Source organism: Cervus elaphus, chromosome 12, assembly GCF_910594005.1.
Source record: "Cervus elaphus chromosome 12, mCerEla1.1, whole genome shotgun sequence".
Lineage (NCBI taxonomy): Eukaryota > Metazoa > Chordata > Mammalia > Artiodactyla > Cervidae > Cervus > Cervus elaphus.
The window spans coordinates 37695877-37710484 of NC_057826.1; positions in this window are offsets into that span (position 1 = coordinate 37695877).

Here is a 14608-nt window from a genome sequence, read left to right on the forward strand (position 1 = left end):
ACACACGCACTCTTTCTCACACATAAACATTCCCTCAGACACCAACACTGGTTGCCCATTGAAAAATTTAATCACTTTCAACACTGAGAAATATTTTCTTATATAGTTGATCTTAATCTCCAATGCAACAGTTGATCTATTTCTTCCTTTTAGGTCCTCAGTACAAAAAGTCAAAGTCCCTTGGACTGCAAGAAGATCCAACCAGTCCATCCTAAAGGAGATCAGTCCTGGGTGTTCATTGGAAGGACTGATGTTGAAGCTGAAACTCCAATACTTTGGCCACCTCATGTGAAGAGTTGACTCATTGGAAAAGACCCTAATGCTGGGAAGGATTGGGGGCAGGAGGAGAAGGGGACAGAGGATGAGATGGCTGGATGGCATCACTGACTCGATGGACATGGGTTTGGGTAGACTCCGGGAGTTGGTGATGGACAGGGAGGCCTGGCGTGCTGCGATTCATGGGGTCGCAAAGAGTTGGACATGACTGAGTGACTGAACTGAACTGAACAAAGAGGGAACAGCTGGTCCCAATTCTTTTTTTACCAGTTTTTCACATACTGGGGGACTTAATGTGGTAAAATAGGCCATGCCTATCAATTACAAAAGCAGACTTGAATTTTCTATAACGTTGATTTGTTTAACTACCTGGACCTGGGAAATAGAGGGTGGGGAATAACTGGTGCTTGGCAGGATTTCATACATTGCCAGAATCTTTTCTTTCAATGAAAATTTGTCCTTGCCAGATTTGTCCTAATTATTTTGTAAAATGTCTAGGGAAAAATAGACAAAATAATCAGTGAAATTTCTTATGTTTGTGATTGAAGAAAACTCATGAAAAAGAGACAACCGAGACCCTCAGATTCTTCCTGTGTTGTTTATGCATTTTGCTAAATGTATTTTGTTAAAATGCATTATACACTTCTTATTAAACACTGTTGACTCTTGTGATTCTTCCTGCGTTGTTTATGTTTTGTTAAAATGCATTACACACGTCTTATTAAACACTGTTGACTCTTGTGATTCTTGAATTGTCAGCCTTTAGAGTGACAATAAAAGCTTTAGGGGTTTGATTTCTATGGGATAGTTAGAACAACTTTCCCACTGATAACAGTTATCAACTTAAAATTAAAAAAATCAAATAACCAACTATTATTTGAAAGCACTGAAGACTGACTAAAAGCAGGCAGAAACTGGAGCAGAAGATACTTTTGAAAGATGAGCTGAAGAGGTGAAACTTGGTATTTTTGTGGGTCTGACTAAAAATATCAAGCATAGCAGAAAGACACAACTTTATATGCTTGAGGTGTGACACACAATTAATATGCATATGACACTGTCAGAGTCAGGACATTTGGGAGAAAAACTTGAAAGGGAAGGGGCTACAGAGAAGATGAGCCCCAAATTAAATCTGTAAAATTTACCCAGTATCTTGGCTGACCACTAATTGCAGAGGAAACAGAGGAGCCAGAAAACAAAACAGAACCAAAAGAATGGTGGAAGCTGAAATTACTGAGTTAAGATTTCAGCAACTATCAACATAGAGAAGACAGTTTGACTAGTTAAGTGCTTGCTAGAATTTTTTGAAATTCGCTCTGTTGGATATGTCTATTACCTAATTGTGGTGACACAATCACAGGTGTTTGCATATGTCCAAACTCACTGAGTTACACACAATAAATATGTATATTTATTTGTATATCAATATACCTTATTAAATCTATTTAAAAAACACTCCAAAGATAAACATAATAGAGTTCAGAGTCTTTACAATGTATCATTCATAATGTTTAGCATCCAAATGAGTAGATATGTAAAAATAAAAGAAAATGTGACCCTGACTCATGAAAAATCAATGGAAACAAACCCTAAGGTGAGCCAGATGTTGCAATGAGCAGATAAAGAGTTTTTAAAAAATACATATATTTTAGATTCTTCAAGATAAATATGTGCACAGTGGTGGAACAGATGGGGAACCTCAGCACAGAAATAGAAACTAGTAAAAAGAAAAAAGAGCAAAATGAGAATTAGACTTGAAAAGTACAATAATGGAAATGAAATATCTATTGGAGGAGCTTTAAAACAGGTTTGAGGTGGTATAAGAGTTAGTGAAATTGAAGAAAGATTAATAGAAATTATCCAATCAAAAGAACAAAGAGAAGTGAGATAGAAGAAACTTGAACAAAGCCGCAGCAGTCTGTGGGACAATAGCAGAAACTCTAATATACATGTAATATGGGGTTTCCCAGGTCGTGCTAATGGTAAAGAATCCTCTTGTCAATTCAGGAGATGCAAGAGGTGTGGGTTTGATCCCTGGGTCAGAAAGATCCCTTGAAGTAGGAAATGGCAACTCGCTCCTGTATTCTTGCCTGGAAAATTCCATGGACAGAGGAACTGATATTTTCAAAGTATTAAAGGAAAAGTTAAAAAGAAAAATGTAAGAGGGGATGGAGGATGGAGAAGGGTGGACTGGGAATTGGGGTTGGTAGATGCAAACTATTACATTTAGAGTAGATAAACAAGGAGGTTCTAATACATACCACAGTAAATTATATTCAGCATCCTGTGATAAATAGTAATAAACACCATAAAAAAATTAAAAAAGAATGTATATATGCATTTAACTGAGTCACTTTGATGTACAGCAGAGGTTGGCAGAATATTGTAAATCAACTACACTTTAATTTAAAAAATATGCTCGAAAATCTGCTTACACAAAATTATATGTAAGAAAAGTACACTTCACAAATGAAAGTGAAATAAAGATATTTTATAAAAAAAATAATAAAAGAATTTTTTGCCAAAAGACCCTTACTACTAGAAATGCCACTTGAAGGTATTGAGGCTGAAGGAAAATGATACCAGGTATTAGGATCTATGAGAAAGAGTAAATATCTCTTTAAAGTATAAATATGTGGATAAACATACTATATATGTATACTTATATATGTAAAATCTAAAGCTATCCATATAGTCCTATCTATTAATGTCTATCTTTCCTTAAAATAATTAGAATGGCTTAATGTGAAAATTATAGCACTGTATCAAGTAGGTTTATAATTGTTTGTACATATATATACAATGTCTAGTTTCACATAATAGCAATAGCAGCACAACATTATTGAGATGGGGCAATGAATGCAACAAGATTGTTGCAAGGTTCCAATATTTTATTTGAGTTAGTACAGGGGTAGCTCTAAGTAATTTATGATAAGCAAATAATTTATAATATTCAGAACAATCTCTAAAAATAATGCAAAGGGATATAGCAGAAATACTAATAGAATATCAGATTTTTGAATACCCCCTCCAAAAAAAATCAGGAATGGATAGATAAACAAACATTGATGAAGAAAAACCCTCCATAATCATTGACTTAAATCCATTCATGTCATTAATTCACACTGAATATAACTATAATAACCACTACAATTAAAAGGAAGAGATTGTCAGCCTGGATACAGCAATAGCCAGCCACGTGTTATTTATAAAAGACATTCTTTAAATACAAAGGAAGAAATACATTGAATGTAAAAATGGAATAAGTTAACCCCTGAAAAAAATGTCTCTATTTAGACTAAATACATTAATTAAGATAAATCTGAGCATCTCATAAAGATAAAAGGGTAAATATATCAGAAAGATACTCATCTGCTGACAACAGCTCAAAGTAGAAGAAGGAATCTGAGAGAACGGAGAAACAGCAAAAGAAAGAAAGAAAGTAAAATTGTTATTGAATATGTTAGTAGTTTTCTCTCAATGATATAGCAGTTAAGTAAAAATTTATTTAGGACATAAAAGATACAAAAAATCTAAGAGGCATTATCAACCATCTTGACCTAAGTGACAATGATAAAATATTATATCTTACAACTGTACAAGATGCACTCTTTACAAATGCACATGAATTGTTCATCGAGATAGATAGGCATACATTAATTATAAAACATAAATCATTAAATTTCAAAGCATGAAATCATATAACAATTATTATTTTCGTATAATGGAGTTGAATTGTGAATCACTAAATAATTGAAAGTAAAAGGCTACACTTTAAACCATGAGGTAAAGAAGGAATTGTAGGGGAAAATATAAAATATTCTGAGCTAAATTACAAAAAATAAAATATATCAAAATAGGTTTGATGTAGCTAAGAAAAAATATTTAGAATGATTTTTGGTGATCTTTTGCTTTAAATCCTTCATTGGAAAATTTAAAGATTTAAGATAAGCCATCAGTTTTCACTTTAAGAAAGCAACCAAATTGAACTTAAAATAAGTAGCAGAAAAAAACTGTGAAGAGAACAGATATGATTAAAGATAGAAAATACAGAAATAGAGAAGATTAACAAAATAAGAACTAAGTCTTCAAATATATTAATTTAAATTAAAAAGTACCTGGACTTTTGGACTCTGAGGGAGAAGGCGAGGGTGGGATGTTTAAAGAGAACAGCATCGAAACATGTATATTATCTATGGTGAAACAGATCACCAGCCCAGGTTGGATGCATGAGACAAGTGTGCGGGCCTGGTGCACTGGGAAGACCCAGAGGGATCGGGTAGAGAGGGAGGTGGGAGGGGGGATCGGGATGGGGAATACATGTAAATCCATGGCTGATTCATGTCAATGTATGACAAAAACCACTACAATATTGTAAAGTAATTAGCCTCCAACCAATAAAAATAAATGAAAAAAAAAAAGTACCTGGAAAAACTGATCATATAAACATAGAAGAAAACCTAAATTATCTGAGCAGGAATAAAAAAGGAATTATCAGTGCATATATGATGATGATATATTATGAACAATTTTATGCCAATAAATTTGACAACTTATATGTACTTTCAAAGTACAATTCTCTAGAAAAATGAAGTGAGAGTAAATAAATTCTGAGTATACTTAGACCTGTCAAAGAAAATAAATTTGCTATTAAAAAAAATCCTCCAAAGAAAACTCTAGAATTCACTAGTGAAGTCTATCAAAAATTTAGTGAAAAAGAATAGCAATTTGAAACATTATTTCAGATAATGAAGAGGAGAAAATATTTTCTAATTCATTTGATGAGGCCAACACAATCTGCACAGGTAATCCTTACAAATATATTACAAGACAAATATAGAACAACAGCCCTCATAAACAAAGTACAAAAATTCTTTCAAGGTTCTCCAAAGAAATACAACCAATAGGATGTATATATATTTATAATAAGAAAGTGGCTGATGCTATCATGGAAGCTGGCTTTCCTGGTGGCTCAGCAGAAAAGAATCTGCCTGTCAGTGCAGGAGACATGGGTTTGATCCCTGGTCAGGAAGATTCCCTGGAGAAGGAAATGGCAACCCACTACAGTATTTTTGCCTGGGAAATCCCATGGACGGAGGAGCCTGGTGGGCTACTACAGTCCATGGGGTCACAAAGAGGTGGACACGACTCAATGACTAAACAACAAAAACAACATACATGGAAGCTGGCAAATTACAAGATCTGTAGGGTGAGCTGTCAAGCTGAAAACAGCAGAGCTAAACTTTTAGTTCCCTTCCAAGTCAAAGGCCTGAGAACCAGGAGAGCCGATATTATGGTTCCTTTCTGAAGGGAAGCATCCTCAAGACACAGGAAGAGCTGGGATTTCAGTTAAAGTCCAAAGGCAAAAAAAAAGCTATTGTCCCAGTGTGATGGCAGTCAGTCAGGAAGAATTCTTAGTTAGGGGATGGATAACCTTTTTGTTCAAGTCTTTAACTGATTGGAGGGAAATATGCTTTACTCATTCTACAGATTTTAACATTAATCTCATCCAAAAACACTCTCACAGAAACATCCAGATTAATATTTGTCCAAATATCTAGGCACTCCATGGCTCAGTCATATAGGTACATAAAACTGACCATCACAAGTCTACCCCCAAATCAATTTGGCATGCTTATGCATCTCCTTAAACCATACTTAATCTCCTAATAAAGATAATAACAAGGTCATAATTCTGTTTATCATGATACAAACACCCTGCATAAAACTTAAAATGTATTAGCCATTTCTCCAGAAGAGAAGATAAAAACTTTCAATAAAGTTTACCATTTCCTTGATATCCTGTAACAAACACAAAGATGTAAAGATAACAATACTTAAATACTCTGATAGGAAGTCAATGTCTCTTATATTACTTAATAAGAGATAAGAGAGTGAAGAAACAAAGGTGCCCCCCCCAAACAAACACATTCATAACAAAAAAAGAGGTAAAAATAATACTCAGTGATGGAGATTATTCATGGGATCAGCAACATAGATTTTCATTTACCAAGGCTGACCTGGAATTCCAGTTGAGCTATTTCAAATCCTAAAAGATGATGCTGTGAAAGTGCTGCACTCAATATGTCAGCAAATTTGGAAAACTCACCAGTGGCCACAGGACTAGGAAAGGTCAGTTTTCATTCCAATCCAATCCCAAAGAAAGGCAATGCCAAAGAATGCTCAAACTACTGCACAACTGCACTCATCTCACACGCTAGTAAAGTAACACTCAAAATTCTCCAGGCCAGGCATCAGGCAATACGTGAACCATGAATTTCCAGATGTTCAAGCTGGTTTTAGGAAAGGCAGAGGAACCAGAGATCAAATTGCCAACATCCACCGGATCATCGAAAAAGCAAGAGAGTTCCAGAAAAACATCTATTTCTGCTTTATTGACTATGCCAAAGTCTTTGATTGTGTAGATTGCAATAAACAATGGAAAATTCTGAAGGACATGGGGATACCAGACCACCTGACGTGCCTCTTGAGAAACCTGTATGCAGGTCAGGAAACAACAGTTAGAACTGGACATGGAACAACAGACTGGTTCCAAATAGGAAAAGGAGTACGTCAAGGCTGTATATTATCACTCTGCTTATTTAACTTATATGCAGAGTACATCATGAAAAACGCTGGGCTGGAGGAAGCACAAGCTGGAATCAAGATTGCCAGGAGAAATATCAATAACCTCAGATATGCATATGACACCACCCTTATGGCAGAAAGTGAAGAACTAAAGAGCCTCTTGATGAAAGTGAAAGAAGAGAGTGAAAAAGTTGGCTTAAAGCTCAACATTCAGAAAACTAAGATGATGGCATCTGGTCCCATCACCTCATGGAAAATAGATGGGGAAACAGTGTCAGACTTTATTTGTTTGGGCTCCAAAATCACTGCAGATGGTGATTGCAGCCATGAAATTAAAAGACGCTTGCTCCTTGGAAGGAAAGTTATGACCAACCTAGACAGCATATTAAAAAGCAGAGACATTACTTTGTCAGCAAAGGTCCGTCTAGTGAAGGCTATGTTTTTTCCAGTAGTCGTGTATGGATGTGAGAGTTGGGCTATAAAAAAAGCTGAGTTCCAAAGAATTGATGCTTTTGAACTGTGGTGTTGGAGAAGACTCTCGAGAGTCCCTTGGACTGCAAGGAGATCCAATCAGTCCTAAAGGACATCATTTCTGGGTGTTCGTTAGAAGGACTGATGCTGAAGCTGAAGCTCCAGTAATTTGGCCACCTGATGCGAAGAGCTGTCTCATTTCAGAAGACCCTGAGGCTGGGAAAGATTGAAGGCAGGAGGAGAAGGGACGGCAGAGGATGAGATGGTTGGATGGCATCACTGACTCAATGGACATGGGTTTGGGTGGACTCTGGCAGTTGGTGATGGATAGGGAGGCCTGGTGTGCTGAGGTTCATGGGGTCGCAGAGTCGGACATGACTGAGCGATTAAACTGAACTGGAGGCTGAGCTGACTGTGACCACTGGTGAGTGCCCAGTGCATTGGATGTACTGGATCATATGGCCCAAGTGGCAGAGAGCTTGCGCAGCAGGCTGAACTTTTTTCAGAACCTTCTCTTGACCTCTGCATGCGTGCTCAGTCACTTCAGTCATTTCCAACAGTTTGTGACTCTGTCAGGCTCCTCTGTCCATGGAGTTCTCCAGGCAAGAATGCTGGAATGGGTTGTCATTTCCTTCTCCAGGGCATCTTCTTAACCCAGGGATAGAACCTGGGTCTGCTACATTGCAGACAGAAGTTTTACTGCTGAGCCACTGGGAAGCCCCTCTCTTGATCTGGGCCCCACTAGAAACCAGAAGCTTTCCAGGTCACTCAGTAAATGGGCTGGAGTAACATTAAAATGAGAAATATGTTGCTTCTAAAATCCTAAGGGTCTCACTAGGCACTGTATTTCTTTCTTTCTTTTTTTAGTTGTAGGAGGGACCAGAGCAACAGCTTATCCTTCACCTTAGAAAGGGTATCTCAGTGTGCCCCCCACCAAGAAAGGAGGAAGGCCCCTGAAAATTTGTTGGTTTTACGTTCTACCATCTGACATGTGTTTAGCCTCCAAATAAGTCTAGAATCACTGCTGCTTTGCTCTCTAAGTCCAATTAGCATTTTATAATCCATTGCATTGTGGAAAGGAAAGGCAATCAAGATCCTTGTGAACTAAATTATGACACAGAGCTGATGAGTTCTTAGGTAAGACAGTGAATGTACATTGCTAGCCTTGCCAGCTAAAAGCAAACTGCTTCTGGTCATTCTTATTAACAGGTATGGGGGGAAGTGTTTGCCAGATCGTTAGACACACATCAGGTACTAGAGGATGTGTTAATTTGTTCAAGAAATAAAACCACATCTGGTGCAACAGCTGCAGTTGGAGTCATGATCTGATTAAGTTTATGATAATCTACAGTTATTCTCCAAGATGTGTCTGCATTCTGCACAGGCCAGATGTGGGAGGGCTTGAATGAGGATGTGGATGTGGACTGCCACCCCTGTATTAATGGTGGCAGTCATCTCCACAATCCTATATGGGTGTAGTATTCGTATTAGTTTACTATTTTACTCAGTAGAGGTGGTTTTACCAGTTTGCATTTGGCTTTTCCCACCAGAATCGTGTTTATCCACAGGTTTGAGAACCAATATGGGGATTTTGCAATCTGATGAATAAGTCTGCAAATTATGCATTTTGGAATTAGTAAAATAGTTGCAGAATGGGTTCAGGGTCACACTGGATCCACTGTGAAATGGACCTGACCTCCATAAACCTTACTCTGACTAGAGGATCACAGTGAAATTTTGGGTCTCCTGCAATTAACTTTAGTTCAGAGCTAGTGTCTGTTTACATTAGAAAACTCAAGTAGTTCTTTTGGCACGTGTTGTACTTCCTCACAGGTCACAATTTGTCCTGCACCTTTAGGGGCCTGCTGGGACTTAAGTCTAGTTAGGTCTAGAAGCAAAGGAAGGTAGCAAGAGAGAATCAGCATTGTTTTGTGTGGCAACTGCTTTGGGGGAGATCATTTACTGTCTCCTCAGGCAATGTGAAGTTAATCCTTTAAGGCCTGGTAGAGAGTAAAGAGGCTGTTTCCACTGGCAGAAAAGACCCAACAGAATTTAGGACTCAATGTTTCCACTTCATCAGGCTCTTCCAATATATCCTACTCCAACTTTCAGGATCCCATTCCATCCCAGTCGAAGTTCTCACTTTAATTGTAGATACCCTTGTACTGTAATTCAACGAGTTTCAGTATGAGATTTTGGGTTTGACTCTTCAGAAATTTTAGTCCTCAGCTTTAGGAGATAGGGTCTCCTTTTCCATTAGAGAACAAAAAGAAGTTTTCAGGTCATCTGTACAACTTTTGAGCTGGGAATTTGAACCCCTGATCTTTTCTTTTTAGGATTATTCAATAGTGATAACTATACAACCAGATCATACCATGAACCATCAATGCTCTCTTTAATACTTTAAATAGAGTCGTTAAAATCTTTAATCTAATTAGACTAGAGAGCCAATTCCAGAAACTCTAGAACCAATTTAGAAAATTCATCCTTAAAATTTTATTTTGATAGAACCATTCTCTGTATCAATATTTCCAAATGAATTCTGTGAAACTTTTTGTGAAAAATAATACCAATCTTAAATTATCTTAGATCATAGAGGAGGAGAAAATATATCCAGACTAATTTCATGAAGCTATTAAAATCCTGATAGAAAAACCTCACAAAGACATTACAAAGCAATTACAGAGCATTATCCCTTATAAATACAGTATAAAAATCTTTAACAAAGTATTAGCAAAGAAAATGCAATATTTCCTAAAAAATGACAATGCATCAAGTAGTATTTATCCAAGTAATCCAAGATTGTTTTAACACTTAAAATCAATCAATGAAATTCATTATAGTGCCAAAATGTGCTATGCTGTGCTTAGTCGTTCAGTTGTGTCTGGCCCTTTGCAACCCCATGGTCTATAGTCCACCAGACTCCTCTGTCCATGGGGATCCTCCAGGTAAGAATACTGGAGTGGGTTGCCATGCCCTTCTCCAGGGGATCTTCCCAACCCAGGGATCAAACCCAGGTCTCCCACATTGCAGGTGGATTCTTTACCATCTGAGCGACCAGCGAAGCCCTGAAATCCTATGATGTGTTGAATATAATTATTTTAATATATAATGCCAAAACATGAACAAATATAAAACTCACTCATGATATCAAAAAAGAAAATCTCCTAGGATGCTTGGAATAAAAGAGAATTTCTTCATTCTGAGAAATGGCATCCATGAAAAATCTGTAACTTATCCTGTACCTAATCTTCTCCTTAAGATTAGGATTTATGCATGACTGTCTGTTCTTACCATTTCTATTCAACCTTTTCTTGGAGGACCTGGCCATTGCAATAAATGAAGAAAAAGGTGGTGGGGGGGGGGATGCATATGGATTGGAATGGAAGAAGTTAAACCCTCCTAATCGGAGACAGTTTGATAACTTTTTGTTAAAACAAAAAGAAAAAAGAAAAGAACATTAATAACAATAAAAACTTTTCAAACTAATAAGTGAGGTGCACAAGACATGAGGTTACCAGAATAATATACAAAAAACAACTATATTTCTATACACTTGGGAAAGAAAAATAATAAATTCCTTTTACAATTGTATAAAATTGTTTATAAAGTGCATAACAATATATTTTTAAAGTCACACAAAACCTCTATTTTTAAAGCCACAGAACACTGCTAAAAGAAATGGAGAGACATATTTATATCTTGAAAGACTCAATATTTTAAAGATGTCCATTTCTCCAATATTAATCTATAGATTGCATATAACATCAACCAGAACCCCAGCAGACATTTTTACATAAATTGATAAACTTGTACAAAAATGTATAGAAATATACAAAGAATCTAGAATTTTCAAAACAATCTTGGGGAAATAAAAAGAAAAAAGCTAGAAGGCTTATACTTATAAGTTCAAGACTTACTATCAAGTAATATTGATCAATATCAAGTTATATTGATCAAGACAGCATGGCATTGTCATAAAGATAGACAAATAGATCAATGAATAAAACAAAGCATCCCCATTCACCATTGCAACAAAAAGAATAAGATACTTAGGAGTATATCTACCTAAAGAAACAAAAGACCTATACATAGAAAACTATAAAACACTGATGAAAGAAATCAAAGAGGACACAAACAGATGGAGAAACATACCATGCTCATGGATTGGAAGAATCAATATTGTCAAAATTGCTATTCTACCCAAAGCAATCTATAGATTCAATGCAATCCCTATCAAGCTACCAACGGTGTTTTTCACAGAACTAGAACAAATAATTTCACAATTTGTATGGAAATACAAAAAACCTCGAATAGCCAAAGTAATCTTGAGAAAGAAGAATGGAACTGGAGGAATCAACCTGCCTGACCTCAGCCTCTACTACAAAGCCACAGTCATCAAGACAGTATGGTACTGGCACAAAGACAGAAATATAGATCAGTGGAACAGAACAGAAAGCCCAGAGATAAATCCACGAACTTATGGACACCTTATCTTTGACAAAGGAGGCAAGGATATACAATGGAAAAAAGACAACCTCTTTAACAAGTGATGCTGGGAAAGCTGGTCAACCACTTGTAAAAGAATGAAACTAGAACACTTTCTAATACCACACACAAAAATAAACTCAAAATGGATTAAAGATCTAAATGTAAGATCAGAAACTATAAAACTCCTAGAGGAGAACATAGGCAAAACACTATCCGACATAAACCACAGCAAGATCCTCTATGACCCACCTCCCAGAATATTGGAAATAAAAGCAAAACTAAACAAATGGGACCTAATGAAACTTAAAAGCTTTTGCACTACAAAGGAAACTAGAAGCAAGGTGAAAAGACAGCCCTCAGATTGGGAGAAAATAATAGCAAATGAAGAAACAGACAAAGGATTAATCTCAAAAATATACAAGCAACTCCTGAAGCTCAATTCCAGAAAAATAAATGACCCAATCAAAAAATGGGCCAAAGAACTAAACAGACATTTCTCCAAAGAAGACATACAGATGGCTAACAAACACATGAAAAGATGCTCAACATCACTCATTATCAGAGAAATGCAAATCAAAACCACAATGAGGTACCATTACACACCAGTCAGGATGGCTGCTATCCAAAAGTCTACAAGCAATAATTGCTGGAGAGGGTGTGGAGAAAAGGGAACCCTCTTACACTGTTGGTGGGAATGCAAACTAGTACAGCCACTATGGAAAACAGTGTGGAGGTTTCTTAAAAACCTGGAAATAGAACTGCCATATGACCCAGCAATCCCACTTCTGGGCATACACACTGAGGAAACCAGATCTGAAAGAGACACATGCACCCCAATGTTCATCGCAGCACTGTTTATAATAGCCAGGACATGGAAGCAACCTAGATGCCCATCAGCAGATGAATGGATAAGGAAGCTGTGGTACATATACACCATGGAGTATTACTCAGCCATTAAAAAGAATTCATTTGAACCAGTTCTAATGAGATGGATGAAACTGGAGCCCATTATACAGAGTGAAGTAAGCCAGAAAGATAAAGAACATTACAGCATACTAACACATATATATGGAATTTAGAAAGATGGTAACAACAACCCTATATGCAAAACAGAAAAAGAGACACAGAAGTACAGAACAGACTTTTGAACTCTGTGGGAGAAGGTGAGGGTGGGATGTTTCGAAAGAACAGCATGTATATTATCTATGGTGAAACAGATCACCAGCCCAGGTGGGATGCATGAGACAAGTGCTTGGGCCTGGTGCACTGGGAAGACCCAGAGGAATCGGGTGGAGAGGGAGGTGGGAGGGGGGATCGGGATGGGGAATACGTGTAAATCTATGGCTGATTCATATCAATGTATGACAAAACCCACTGAAAAAATAAATAAATAAAGGGAAAAAAAAAAAACAAAGTGTTAGCAAAACAGTGAGAAAAAAAAAAAAAACAAAGCATCCAAATGAACCCATATTATACAGAATATTGACTTTTAATAAAGGTGCCAACTCAATTCAATAAGGAAAGGACAGTCTTCTCAATAAATGGTGCTGGGACAACTGAATACTCATAAGAAACAAATAAACAAAAATTCAGCCTCCCCTCCCCCCTTTCTCACACTATACACAAAAATTAATTTGTTGTAAATAAGAATAAAATAAGAATGGCTGGTATTGATAATTATAGCTAATAGGTCCAAAAGATTTCACTATATTATTTTAGTACTTCTTGTAAGTCTTAAATTTCCTATAATAAAAAATTAAAAATAATATAATATGCATTAAAAATAAGGAACATAATAATGATTGAAAAATGTGTTATCCAGTAATTTTGTAAGACTACAATCCTTATATTTTATCTAAAAACTGTTATTGCCTATGTATATGTTTTAACTTTAAAAATCAATTGGAATAAATCATAATAAGAAAACAACCCAATTAAACAGTGACAAATGAAAGGATGCTCAACAACATTAGTCATTTGTCAAATTGAAATCACAATGAGGTGTCACTACACACCCATTAAAAAAACTAGAATGAAAATGATTAACAGTATCAAGTGCTGCAAAGGATTTAGAAATTTTGGGAATGCAAAGTTGAATGTATTTTTTCAAACTACTTAGGAATATCACTCCTTCAGTTCAGTTCAGTCGCTCAGTCATGTCCACCTCTTTGCGACCTCATGAACCGCACCACACCAGGCCTCCCTATCCATCACCAGCTGCCGGAGTCTACCTAAACCCATGTCTGTCGAGTTGGTGATGCCATCCAACCATCTCATCCTCTATCGTCCCCTTCTCCTCCTGCCCTCAGTCTTTCCCAGCATCAGGGTCTTTTCAAATGAATCAGCTCTTCGCATCAGGAGGCCAAATTGTTGGAGTTTCACCTTCAACATCAGTCCTTCCAATGAACACCCAGAAATGATCTACTTTAGGATGGACTGATTGGATCTCCTTGCAGTCCAAGGGACTCTCGAGAGTCTTCTCCAACACCATAGTTCAAAAGCATCAATTCTTTGGAACTCAGCTTTCTTTATAGTCCAACTCTCACATCCATACACGACTACTGGAAAAAACATAGCCTTCACTAGACGGACCTTTGCTGACAAAGTAATGACTCTGCTTTTTAATATGCTGTCTAGGTTGGTCATAACTTTCCTTCCAAGGAGCAAGCGTCTTTTAATTTCATGGCTGCAATCACCATCTGCAGTGATTTTGGAGCCCAAACAAATAAAGTCTGACACTGTTTGCACTGTTTCCCCATCTATTTTCCATGAAGTGATGGGA